Raw genomic sequence first — 14,253 nt, 5'->3', positions numbered from 1 at the left:
GTAGGGTGGCAGTGATTGGTGGTCAGCAAAATCTCTATTAGGTTATGAGAGTGGTGGGCATGGAAAGCCTGGAGGCGCCTGAGTTGTCTACAACACATGACGAGCAAAGGGATGGTGGGGACTCCGCTGGCAGTGCAACAAATGATTAGTGTCAGTGTACAGTGATGGTCTTTCTGGCCCCAAAAATTCCAAACATATGTCATCCTTTTCTGATTCTACCACTTGGGATTATGGATACCCTGTGAGGCTAAAAGAAGGGGTAGGCCTGGCAGAAAGCAGCAGCGATGGCTTTGAAAATTAAAGAAAGAGAAGGAAAATAGAGGACAGCAGTGATTGGAGATTGATTGGCAATGGTTTGGCCTTATGGGCCCTGTGTCATCCATTACACGAGGGGAGTATGACATGCATGCCGTGCTGAGGTTGGGGCTTTCTGGCTCTGGTGTTGATGGAGGATTCTGAGTGCAGTGGGCAGGACTGTATGGGCGTTTTTCAGGAGGGTGGTCAGAATGGAGCAGGAAGGGCTCTGGATAATACAGAGAGGGGAGAGAATGGATGCGAGCAGATATTGGAGGGGAGCAGCTTGGGCTTGTAAGACCTTTGTCGTACAGGTTGTGTGTGAGGATCCTGTGACCAGCCGGCTCTGCCAGAGGGTGGGCTTCTGGATTATGGCGTCAGCAAAGTGTATGAATGCGGTGCTTAGGGGTGCCAGGGTATTAGTCTGGAAAGCATTATAAAGCAGCAGCAATGGTTTTACAGATTAATAGAGACAAGGAAAATTGATGTAACAATGGGTTCTGATGTGAGCAGAAAGTGAGAGTTTGTCAAGTAGGTGCGTCCAGGTGTTTGGCAGGATGACCGTCAGTAAGCAAAAGCTAGGGCTCTGAAAGTTCAACAGATGGGAAATGGACTTTAGAAGGAAGTCTACTCTTTTGTCTGCATATCCTATAAATGCACACACATGTAAACACACATACACAATCACACATGCACATATAATCACACAGACATGCATAAACGCACACAACATGCATACAGATACACAAAAGTGCACACATAACAAATATTAAAGTGTTTTTTTTCCTTCTACCAGTTTAGGTTTCTCCTCTACCGCACACCGTGCTGAGTTAAAAACAGGCCGTCCTGCAAACAGAGCTATTTCTCTGTGTAATTTTGGATCACACTGTTGCCTCCTGCTCATCTAAGTATGCACTTGCTGCTCAGGAAATGGAGCTTGGTTAATGTGCAGTCCATCTAGAAATGAGCCTAGTACTGGGTAAAAAGGGCTTTGGCCCTACTAAGAGACAGGCATCCACAAATCTTTCTGGGAGATCATTGTCTGCTAGGACAACAGTCTGTATGTGCTACTTGCACTAGCATGCATACCATCAAGGTCGTACCTTGCCTCCATTACATCAGGTTCTGCAACCATTGGCCTTGCAGATGTGTTGGTCTACAGCTCCAGCCATCATAGTCAATGATGATGGATTATGGGAGTTGTTGTCCAACACATCTGCAGACTCACAAGTTGCAGACCCCTGCAATTAGTTGATGAAAATGCATGTCCCATTAGCAAAGGTAATTCATTGTGTTGGGTTATCCGAATAAATTAAAGAATAAGAGACCGATTATAAAAAAAGAGGCTGTAGAGGTAGTAACAGCTGCCTGCCTGGGAATATGCTTTGGCAAATCCAGAGGTGATAAAGAAAGCAATCCTGATCCACACAAATGGTGCCCTCTGAAACTCACCTTAGAGCTCTTTATGGTCCTGGCCACGGCTTACTTGGGGTCGCTAGAATAAATATTCAGACTGGAATTACTTGCCAGAACGTGCACATCTCAATACACCATTTTCAAAGGTGATTGCAATATATTGGAACAGATCACTCAAAAGAGAACTTTAAAAAAATAAAATGGTGCATTTTACAGCCGTTATGGCTTCATTGTTTTACAAACTTGCACACCAAGCGGGGCTGATGACAAGAGGATAGCTCAGGCGATCACTGCTTGCCTCAGACATGGTGAGACCCCGTACCTCGGAAGTTCCAATACCACAGCAGGGCTAACTCAGACCTTCATCCTTCTGAGGTTGATGGAGTGCCATTAAACTATGTGGTCATAAATGCTATTATTTCAGCGCTTAGAAGTGAGTCAAAGATTCCAAGATGGCCGCCGACAACGACTGACGTGCCGACGGCTGCTCCGGGACCCCAGGCCTGTACTGCTGGAGGATCCACCATCCCCCCATGGCGATCGGGCTCCGCGGCTGCAGCCTCGGACGGAGGTGCGGCAGAGGAGCAGTGCGCGTGGCCCCAACCCCCCTGCGAGGGCAGCGCACAGCAGCAGGTGTGGGGACGCGGCCGGCCTCCACGTGGGAAGAGCCGGGGCCTCCCCGGTGTTGGCGGTGGATACCTGCGGCAGCCCAAGTGGGCGGCCGCGAAGGCGTCAGGTCCCCCCACACCCAGCGTGGACCCAAGACACGCACGCCAGCCACGCTCCAGGTGAGAGATCAGCAAGCGCCGGGGCCGCCGTTCCTCCAGCTGTGGCGGCCCCTGAGGAAATGGAAGGCGCTCAAATCCAGGCTCACGGGGAGCAGGCCCATCAGCTGGGAGTACACACAGAGGGAGGCAGGGGTGCATCTTGCCCCCATCCAGCAGGGGAGCGCTGGGACCAGAGGAGGTAGCAACTAGCCTGACCCCGGGAGCAAAGTGGGGCCCCGGGTGAAATCTGTGAGAGTGGGACCTACGGCGGTGGGCTCCCCCGAGGAAGCTGCCTGGAGATTGGTCGTGATTAGGGCAGCGGCATAGTTCATTGAAAGAGCTCTCTCCTCCAGCAGAAACATCCTCCGGGAGGGTGCCCTGGGCAGAGGGGCCACTGTGTCGGTTGCCTGGATTTGTCCCCTGGCTGGGGCTGAAACGAGACAGTAACCTGTGTCGCAGGGGGGTGGGCACCTGAGTGCGGCATCCTCGGGCCTGGACTCGCCCTGGGGGTCCGCCCGTGGGGTGTTGGAGCCCTGGACTTCTTTCCGCGGTGGCGGCTCATCCACTTGTGGCAGCCCGCCTGAAGATCTGACTGTGCAGGAGGGTCTGGTTCCTTGAGCGACCCTGGGCAAAAAGGATTCCCCCCCCCCTGAGGAGGGAGCTCCGGGGTGGGGTGGGGGCCCTCTGGCACTCCTGGCTGTGACAAATGTTTTGGTTCTTTATCCCAGACACGTGAAGGGCCGCTCCGGGGCCCCACACGGATGTCTACCAGGTCCAAGCGCAAGTCTGGAAAGGCCAGTTTCTCTTCTAAGGTGCCCCAGGGAACACATTCACTACTCTGGCCCACAATGGAGAGCAAAGATACCAACAAATCAGTTAGTGTCCAATCCAAGTAGAGTAGGAGAGTGGTGGCGGAGGTGGACGTGGAGCGGATGACGAGACAAGACCTCAGGGGGAAATGCAAGCCTTGAGAGAGTCTGTGGCGCAAACCTTTCAGGACCAGTTTCAGCTTATGAGATAAACCTTAATGTGGTGCTGGGTGAAATCTGGCATGAAGTGGCCCAACTCGGGGAAAGGACTGATTTGCTCGAAAGGGGACTCCAGGACACAGTGAGGGACACCACGTTGAATAGTGAGGCCATAGATCGACTGGACAATGCGCTGAGGAACATGGCAGTGATGCTTGAGGACTTGGAAAAGAGGTCCCGGAGGATTAATATTCGGATCAAGGCGCTCCCCGAGTTGGTGACGGACCGACTCCTGAAGGAGGAATGCCAGCACATATTTGAAGAACTCTTGGGTGAAGGGGACCCGAATTCGATATCATTGGACAGGGCCCACAGAGTTGGCCGAGCCCCGGCTGGTCCCAACGCCAGAACTTGGGAAGTGGCGGTTGCCTTCGCCAGATATGGTCAGAAGGAAGCAGTGTTGCGAGCAGCCAGACAAAGCGAGCCCGTTCTCTACAAAGGGCAAGAGATATTGTTGTTCTAAGATCTGGCCACGAGCACCCTTGTGAAAAGAAGGGCTATGGGTCCGGTCCTGAAGGAGCTGTCAAAAAAGAGGATCAATTATTGGCTTAATTTTTGAATGGAAGGGGATTCAGAAGCGGGCGACCATGGTCCAGGAGATGGCCAACATTATTGGTTTGGAAGTGGAGTTAGAGGGGGGCATCCAGGGCCCTGGTACCCTGCGGGGGCCTGAGGGAGGGGAGCAGACCCTGGGAGTGGGAATCTGTGGGGGAGCGGGGCAGGAGAAGGAGGCTGCTGCGGGGCCCCGTGGGGGGGCACTCGCACAGAGCACCTTGGGGGAGGGTGGACGGAATCTGGAGGGGGGTGGGTGACCTCAGTTGTGCCTCTTTTTAATTTCTTCTTTTAGGAGGTGGTGGTCTATTGGGCTGTGTGATGAGCCGGGGGGACGGAGTTTAAAACATGTTGGATCAAGCAAAGACAGGACAGTTTGGGGGGAAGAGGGGTTGGGAGGAGGATCTAGTGGGGAGGGTTTGGTTTAGCCCTAGATCGGGGGTTCTGGGCAGGGGGAATGATGAGGGGGGACGGGAGGGAGTAGAGGCCCTTATGCTTATCAAGGTAGGTTGGGGTTTTTGGGGGAATAGTGGGGGGTCGAGGAGGACGATGAGAGGATGGCTCGCGGGTACAGGGTATATCTCTATCTCGGTTTCAAGTGGCTAACTCATAATGTGAGAGGATTAAATTCTCCCCTTAAGCGGGCGAATTTAGAACATTTCACCCGAACGCATGCTCAGGATGTCCTGGCCCTACAGGAGACCCGCTTGCTGCGGGCGGATCAGGGCCGCCTGCGCCTAAACGGTTACTCGTAAATCCTCTTCGCGTCAGGTCCCTCAAAGAAAGGGCGGGTGGCGGTGGCATTCAGGAGCAGTATGGACTTTAGAATCCAGGATATTCAGAGGGATAAAAATGGGAGATTCATCATGGTAAGGGGGGAACATATGGGCGCCACTTACATGATTTCCTCAGTTTACAGGCCAAAGGTGGGACAGGACAACTTCCCGAGGGTGACCCTGAGTACGCTGGAAAAGTTTGCAAGAGGGCAGGTCATTTTAATGGGGGATCTCAAGCTAGCCAGGGACAGGCGGCTAGATCGGATGCAGCACGCGGGCCGGGGGGGCCTGGCGGTGGCTTCGCCACAGTTGAAAGAGCGATTCAAGGGGGCAGACTTGAGGGATGTGTGGTAGGTATTGAGGGGGGAGGAAGAAGGTTTTAGGTATCTTTCGGATGTACACCGAACTCAATCTCAAATTGATTATATCTGGGTGTCGGCTAGCTTAGTGGGAGGGGTAGAGTGGGTTGAGACTGGCCCCATGGGAATTGCCAACCACAGGGTGGTGCAGATGAAAATGCGGCTGGGTAGGCGTAGGCCTGGGGTTTGGAGCTGGCACTTTCCCGGGGATTTCCTGAGGGACAAGGTGATTAGGGAGGAGATAGGTAATAACATCAAAGCCTTCTTCGAAAGAAACAATGACACAGACACGAGTCTCAGCACAAGGTGGGATGCGTTCAAAGCTACTCTGAGAGGAGTACTCATTGCCCTAAAGGCAGAGAGGAGTAAACAATTGTGGTTGTTGGAGACCCAGCTGGAAGGGGAGGTGAGGGCTGCGAGGGTTGGGCTCAAGGGGGACCCCTCAAGGAAAGCCTATAGGGAGTACAGGTTGGCAGAGGGGCAGCTGAAAATCCTAAGGACCAAGAAAGCTGAGGGGCGATGTTAAAGGTCAGACAGAAGTTCTACGCTAAGGCCAACAAGGCGGACTCGCTTTTAGAGTGCCTGCTGATTGGTAGCAGGGAACGAAATACGATTGCAGCCTTGAAGGATGAAAGGTGGGAGAGGCTCACCAGAACTGAGGAAATCAGGGATCGGCTAGCTGGGTTTTATGAAGCCCTGTACACATCTCAGGGCGCAGCAACTCAGCTACAAAAGATCTTCTTGGGTACCCTGCCCCTTCTGCGTCTTTCCAGGGAAGTGGGGGAAGTTCTGGGACGGGCCATCTCAGAGGATGAGGTGCGGGCCGCCATTACGTCGCTCCCTAGCAATAAAGCTCCGGGCCCCGATGGTTTCCCGGTCTCCCTTTACAAAACCTATGCCACCATAGTGGTCCAACACCTGACTCAACTTTTCAACTCATTCGACTCCTCGGGCAGTATCACTCCTTCTATTGAGGAGGCCAAAATCACACTCTTACACAAGATGGGCAAGGATCCGGCGGAGTGTACCTCCTATAGGCCAATTGCTCTCATAAATTCGGACGCAAAAATGAACACCAAACTTTTGGCAAAGCGACATGAGGTACACCTTCCTGAGCTGGTCCACCAGGACCAGACTTGGTTTGTACAGGGACGGCAAATGGCCGATAACATTAGGTGAGTCACCCACTTGGTCGAGAAGACGCAGAAGACTCCGGCTATTCTTTTAGCCTTGGATGCCGAGAAGGTGTTCGACCGGGTGGAGTGGTCCTTTCTGTTTCTGGTCATGGTACGAATGGGTATAGGCAAAAAGTTTATTGACATGGTTCGGGTAAATTACAGAGCTCCCACCTCACGGTTACTTATAAATGACGCAATGTCCCAACCCTTCAGGCTCCGACACGGTACAAAGCAGGGGTGCCCTCTTTCCCCACTCCTGTAAGCCCTATATCTAGAGCCCTTACTCGTGGCGATACGGGAGGCAGAGGATATCCAGGGAATTCCCTTTGGGGGGATTCAGCATAAGGTGGTGGCTTGCGCCGACGACATGCTCCTCACTCTGACGAGCCCAAGGGCATCCATAGAGACGTGTATGTCACTATTGTCCAATTTTGGGGAAATTTCCGGCCTGCGGGTGAATGTGCATAAGTCCGATATAATGAATCTGTCGCTGCAGGGCGACGAGTTAAGGGCCTTGAGGGCTTCCTCTCTGTTTAAGTGGAGTCTAGGTGGGATACGGTATCTGGGGGTCAGGGTCACCCCTCAGCTGTCGGGTTGGTACGGGGCGAATTACATCCCTACCCTTGCGTCAATTAAAAAAGATCTCAGGAAGTGGAGCTCTCTAAAGATATCATGGTAGGGAAAAGGCACAGTGCTCAAGATGGTGGTTCTCCCACGGTTGCTCTACCTTTTCCAGGCGGTTCCGTTGCCCATCCCAACACCCTCCTTCAAGGAATTGGACAGGGCAGTGAAGGAATTCTCTGGGAGGGCAGGACGCCGCGCTTGGCGAAACTGCTACTGATAGCATCCAAGGGGGGAGGGGGCCAAGCCCTACTGGACCTTTGGCGCTACTACGAGGCAGCGCAGCTCAGGGTAATCTGAGAGTGGTTCTCAGCGGAATACAATAAACAGTGGGCGAGATGGATAGAGCAGTAGCCCAAAATGATCTGGGAGAGGTATTATGGCTCCCGCTTAGGTTGAGACCGGGACATTTGTATTTGAGTAACATAACTAAGGGGCTGGTGGATATTTGGGACGGGGCGTTGGAGAAATTGGGGATCACTTCCTTTCCGTCGCTGTTCACCCCCATATTTAACAATGGAGATTTTGACCCTGGGTTGGAAAAGGGTGCTTTCCGGAAATGGGAGAGCGGGGGGTGTAGGGTCATTAGAGTCCTTTTTCAAGGACAGGAGGTGAAATCCTTTGAAGACTCTAAATGGGCATTCGGGGTAGGCGAAAGGGAGCAGCTCAGGTACTTCCAGATCAGGCACTGGGTGTTGTCTAGGGAGGTTCGGAGGGCAGCAACGCAGGGCCTGACACAGTTTGAACGATTCCTGCTGACACATGAGGTGTCCAGGGGGCTGATTTCAGACCTTTATAAGCTTCTGATGAGTGCTGGCCCTACCACGCAGTGGCTGTATATGTTTAGGTGGGAGGGGATCCTGGGGGTGGGGATGGAACGGGAGGACTGGGAGAGGCTTTGGAAACTGATCCCGAAGGTGGCTAAGGCTGCCCAGCTACAGGAGGCATAGTACAAGTATCTATTGAGCTGGCATTATACACGGGCGCGCCTTCGGGCAATTTTCCCAACGACATGTGGGGCATGTTGGAGAGGTTGTGGAGGGGAGGGCACAGAAGCTCATATTTGTTGGGATTGCCCTACTATCGGCCCTTTTTGGAGGAGTATTTCTCGTGTGCTGGATCCGGCATTTGGAGAAGGCACGAGTCAAGACCCTCGCGAGATCCTTGTGGGGAGGTGGAGTGAGCTGGGGAGGAGAGAGGGGGGAGGATCTCGCAAGGCAAAGGTAGTCTTCATTTTGGCTGCAATGGCTCTCCTTGCCCAAAGGTGGAAGAGCCCCACGATCCCAATGGAGCAAGATTGGTTGAGGAAGCTGTGAGAGATTGTTTCGTTGGAGTGGGCTACGTTCGCGGTTAATGACAATTTGAGCCGCTTTGCGGTGGAATGGGGAGAAACTTTGGACTATTTAAAGGGAGAGTTCCGGTAGCAGTGGCGAACCCCACAGACTGAGATTATTGGACTTGCATGCCTAAAAGCCGGAAGGGAAGGGGATGGGGGAGGGGGGTCAGGGGTGCTAAGGGCTCCTTGGGGGGGAAGAGGGGAGGGTGGCGGGGTACACTGTTGGGGGTTGCTGTTTCTTACCATTGTTAAAACAATAAAGAGAAGTTTCAAAAGAAGTGAGTCAAATAAGTAGCAGCTGTTATCATCATTATTGAAACCCTTCACAGAGATACCTTATATGCCACACAAGACATGTGCACTGTGCCTGACCATGTCCAGCGGCTCATTTGAGTGTACATGTGTACCACGTGACCACTGTATTATTTCTAAATAATAGAGAACACATTTGACATTTTAAATAGCCATTTTGGGCTTTTGAGTATTTCACCCAGATGGATGTATCCCAAGAGTTCTAATTAATTGTAACTGATCATTTCATTCAGATCCATTGACCAAAGTTTCTTAACATTCATATACTGGTGATGGCTAGGTTGGTTGGCCAGCATATTGCAATTTCTGCCATCTAAACATGTTGCCACTGAATAACCAATTCTTATGTGCTGCACACCCCAGTGGTACTCATTTAATTGACCATGGAAGAATGAAAGGCAGAGTGGATTTAACTGGATTCTCAACCTGTGACCATGACGTCAAACACACATCTAGGTAGTGGACACACTAGTTTCACTGAGCCACAGATGCAGCTAATTTCCATTGGCACAAATCCTCATGTAATGTCTGTTTTTATTTATGATGTGCCTTGATTATTCTTTTTCAACTAGAATTAGTAGAGGCCATTTTGTGTCACTAGAAAGTCATTGCATTGCTTTCGACATTGAGGTACTTGTGTGCGTGAATGATTTCACTTTGCAGAAGTTCATATTTTAGCTATCCTTATCCCCAACAGGAGCACCACTATTTCTCTTCTAAGAAAAGAACAGCAAAATTGCTCCCTTATTTAAATGATATTATAAGGGGTTAAATCATATCAGAGCAAATGATCACACTTCACTGCCATTGATATACCAATTATTGGATCCAATCTTGTTGGCAACAAGGTGTCCGATTTGTATCCTCAAGGGCTGGATAATTTGGATGAACAGAGGGTTCAGAGCTAAAGTTATCTATTAAGTAGCTTATAATTAGAATTTTTAGCACAAAGTGGTGACTATTGTGCGATTCCCCAGCAGCGGTCCAGAGATCTGGCAATGGTATTTCTTATCACATGATTGATGTTTCTGTCATGACTGATCCTAATGGAATTCTCATTAGTCTCCAGGAAATGGAAGCACATGATTCATATATTTTTTTTAAAAAATCAGAGACATTTATGGTCTTATTTACTATATAAGCGGAGGATATGTTACTGCCCTGAAGCGCTTGCAAATGAGAGATCAAAAATACAAGCAGGATTGGATTAGAGTGATCCAAGAAAAGTAAAACCTTTTTTTTAAGTATTTGCTATTTGTTTTGCTTTGTTATCCTCATTACTCATGATCATTTCAATTACACTGAGTCTTCCCTTCCTTGCCACAGCCTTCACATTATGAGGTCTTAGCTGAAAATGCGACAGACTCCTGCTTTGCTTTGTTTCTAACCCATCTGAGACCCTGCCTGGCTCCTGTACATTTAATGGCGTAGGGACAATGTACCATATAACATGTTCTGTTCCTTGATACCCATTTTCATCTCAGTTGCTGCGAGGGATGTAGGTACCGGGACGCCACGAGGAAGGCTCACTGGGGATTGCCATACGTCATCTGGAGATTGTCCATAAATAAGATATAACCTGTACATATCTCTTCCTCACCACATTTCACAAATAATGAGAATGTGCTTAAACCTCCCAACTGGTCATTGCATCGACAAGTAAAGACAAACATAGCCTATGTTTCCTAACATTCCCACTCTCTGACACACTGCAAGAATAGAGAGACCATAACGCCTCTTTTCAAACCACACATTCTTGAAAAAATGAATGAGTGTCGTCAGCGCTTCCCCCCTGACAGTGCTCTAGCCACATCCATCAGGGACCCCTGAGCTGATTTTCATAAAGAGGTGCAACCCACAACAGGCAGTGGCAAAAACAGGTGTTCTCTCTTATGCGTCTACAACCTCAAAGCAAATCCACCCACCCAGCTTCATTGTAGATGGTTTCAACTTCATTTGAGCCAAGGTTTTTCCACAGAGTATCCCATTAAGCATGCAAGCCCCTCTTCACCTGAGAAGGTGGACAAAGACAGAATGCCTGAAACATTCACCTCTTATTTCAAAATACACAAGGAACCCACTAAAGGGACAATCCTTGCCTTAGACTAATGACTCATTCTACTGGCAACTTCTTAAGAACTGAGGCCTACCTAGATAAAACCACTATGACAACTAAAACAACCATCACCAAGAACAATGTCTAGAAGGACAACACATACAGGAACACCTCCAGTAATGGTGTCAAAGAAGACAGAACGATTTAACTTAATGTGAAACTCTGGGAAAGATTCCTAAGCGGAAAGATCTGAAGGCAAATGCTGGTGAAATTGCTCTTACCAGCACGTATCTATTATATCCAAAAAGTAGTACCCATTATTACTTATGGGAGTCAATCTAAAGCTAATCCTAATTCTGTTCGATGGGACATTTGGAGGGCATTTATTGGAAACATCTGCTACCAGTTCCTCCAAGTGTCTCCATTTCATTGATCCGATACGAGCTAGGACTGGTATCTCTTCAAGCGTCCGTATCATGGTTAATGTTAGCAACCTACAGAAAATGTCTGATATCACAAGGTAACTCAAAAAATCTCTTTCGAGTCCTGAAAGAAGGTTTTCAACATTCAGCCTCTAAACCAATGCTGCAATGGAAACAAATATGCTGTAGTATACTTGAGGCAGCCGACATATCAGAAGCATTACTTGTAGAATTTCCAGATAAAGCTAAAATTAAACTATGGAGACATGATTGAATAGTTACTCTAGATAAAATCAATTCATATCAGACAGTCAAATTGGGGTCATTCCAACCGAAACCATTCAATACATTACCACAATATTTAACCAAATTTCCTGATCGTGTTTATGCTGATTCATTTTTAAGATTTCGCTTTGATTTACTCCCCACTAAAAGCAAGCTTGCTACCTACAATAATTTACCAGACTCAGAAAAGAAATGCCAGCGTTGTAAATTGCCTAACTCTGTTGAGACTATTAAACATGTGATGATCTATTGCCAACAACTTGTAAACATGAGGACAAGATATCTCTATAAACATTTTCTTTATAGTCTCTCACTTTCGGAAGACGAATTTTGGACAGCTATATTCAATGCTTCAAATTACTTAATAATTATTGATATTGTCCAATTTTTAAGAGAACTAAACCTCTTTCCATCACAACAACAGTTCACCAAAGTGTTCTAAACTCTTGTATTCGTTTTGCACATTGTAAACTGTTTATATGATAACATCTAATTTCATGAATAATATCAGCGATTGTAATTGTAATTTGAAAAATCTGGAACCTTATATTAACTAGAAATATTGCTGTTCTAGAGACAGTTGTTGAGATACATAACTCACTTCGATACTGTATTGCCTAAGTCTCAATGTTATAAGAACTGGTTTTTAAAAATGATGGAAAATTGGGTAGATTAAGAAATGTTAAAGAAGTACAAATGAAATGCAACATGTATATTGAAAAGTTGTTAATTCAACTGAAACAATATTTCAATAAAAAAAATTAAAAAAAGAATACTAGAAAGTCCCAACTCAGCACAAGTCCATGGATCAATAGGTAGCCTTAGGGTTGAGGAACAAACACTATTAAGATCAGGTCTGTTCCCCGTTACGTGAAATTTGCCAGCACCCTGTAATCATTTTAAACAATAATGATCACATAATTCATAAAACGATAGGATGCAATCATCTCATATGGATCTAAATGACGCCACACAAATTGTGTCTCGTGCCACAGCTTTGCCATCTTTGCCATTCTTTGTAATTGTTTTTCAGAGCCAATTGTGATTTCAGCTTCAAACCTTGTATTTGGATGATTAGTTCCTGCTTGTATTTATCAGTGTGAAGAAGTTGTGCTATTTCTTTTTCACTCAGAACATACTGTCCCGCTTATGAACCAGTATATATCCTTGTTACATATCTTTGGTTCCCCTGAAGATAGTTGCTCAATTCATGTTGCTGCTTAGCTAAATAAATGTCACATTGCTAAATGCATTATCATACCTTTGAATTGCCATATGTTACTTATAGTTATTCTTCATTAATGATGGTTTACCTTGTGCTTCTTTAACACCGCGATGGCAATGAAATCAGGTGAACTAGTACCCAATGTATCAGAAGAATTGTGTGATATTTTTGGACATATTCTCCAAAGAATCATTCTAAAGTTAAAGTTGCAATATTTGTTGTCTTAAATGTAGGGCTGTACCGAATAGCATATTTAGTGTTCAGCCGAATACAGAATAGCTTGTCAACTATTCGGCTGAAGCCGAATATGAAGCCGAATAGTTGCATTATTTAATAAATCATATACCAAACTTCAAAAAACACACTTATTAAAAAACATATAAAGCACCATTTTAAATGCATTCTATACTTTTATTTCTCTTCATCGTAATTAATGTAGCATCTGTATTTAAAGTATAAAAGCAGGAAATAAAGCGGATTTAACCAAAATGAAGGGACCAAATGTATAGAAGATTGTTGCATATTCAGTGCCAGTTAAAGTAGGAGGCTTCACAAATGCAAAGGGACTGCCTTTGTGAATCAGATGCATTGCATTCTCTATCCAGTTGCAACGTTGATGTGGTCGAGTTTCAAAACTTCTTTGCAGCTCACATAGAAATGCATAAAATGATTCATGTCACTCATTCAGGACACAAGTCGAGAGGAAATCTGAAATGCGTGAACTCCATCTCACAACTATTCACCCCGCCCAAACAAAGGCTGCTCACTTTTCATTTATCCTAGCCACTCTTTCTCGCCAATACACAAACATATGCAACTTATAATTTCCTGATAAAATATACAGATAATGTTAAGCTGAGGACTCAAGTTCTTAAAAAAAGAAAACGGGGGACTATGACGTACGCAATGAAAAGTGACATGACAGGAACTGAAAGTATCTATGCACATTTCTTTCAGTTTTTTTCCAACTGAAAAAAGTGCACATTGCATATAAACATTAGCCAAAAGAAAAGATGTTCCTGTATTGTTGCAGGCTAAGTATAAAAATGAACACCTTTTTGTCTACAAATCTGTAACAAAACATGCCCTAAAGAGCAGATTACAATATAAGATATTTTTCAGCTGTGTGATAGCAATTTATCTGGTCTAATTCATTCTATTCAGTTTTGCAAACTGAAGTCTATATTTGCCTTTTTGAGTTCATGTTGCATTGTATTCAAATGAGAATGTCAAAGTATTCGGTTGTAGCCGAATAGCAAGAAACTATTCGGCTGTAGCCGAATAGCTTTTTTTCTGCCAAAATTCGGCTGAATACTTACTCAAAGCCGAAGTTTGGTACACCCCTACTTAAATGTTACAAAAATATATTATCATTGAAAAACAGCATGTCCAGTGTTCATTCACAGTTAATCTCCTTTCTCTGACTTCTATTACATCTTTCTTGTCACCTTTCAGATTACTGTCAAGAGAAAGAGCAACAGGATCTGCCTTTGATTAATTATACCTAAGAGACACCAAGCACCTCTTCGAACACAAAGTTAGAGTTATCCAATAATATGTGTGACAGCAGTGTCGATATAATGAATATGTCCTGATATTTTGATTCTACGATTGTAAAGTTTCCCT

Source organism: Ambystoma mexicanum, chromosome 13 (genome assembly GCF_040938575.1).
Source record: "Ambystoma mexicanum isolate Mex_15411 chromosome 13, UKY_AmexF1_1, whole genome shotgun sequence".
Classification (NCBI taxonomy): domain Eukaryota; kingdom Metazoa; phylum Chordata; class Amphibia; order Caudata; family Ambystomatidae; genus Ambystoma; species Ambystoma mexicanum.
Note: the sequence above shows the minus strand (reverse complement) of the source record.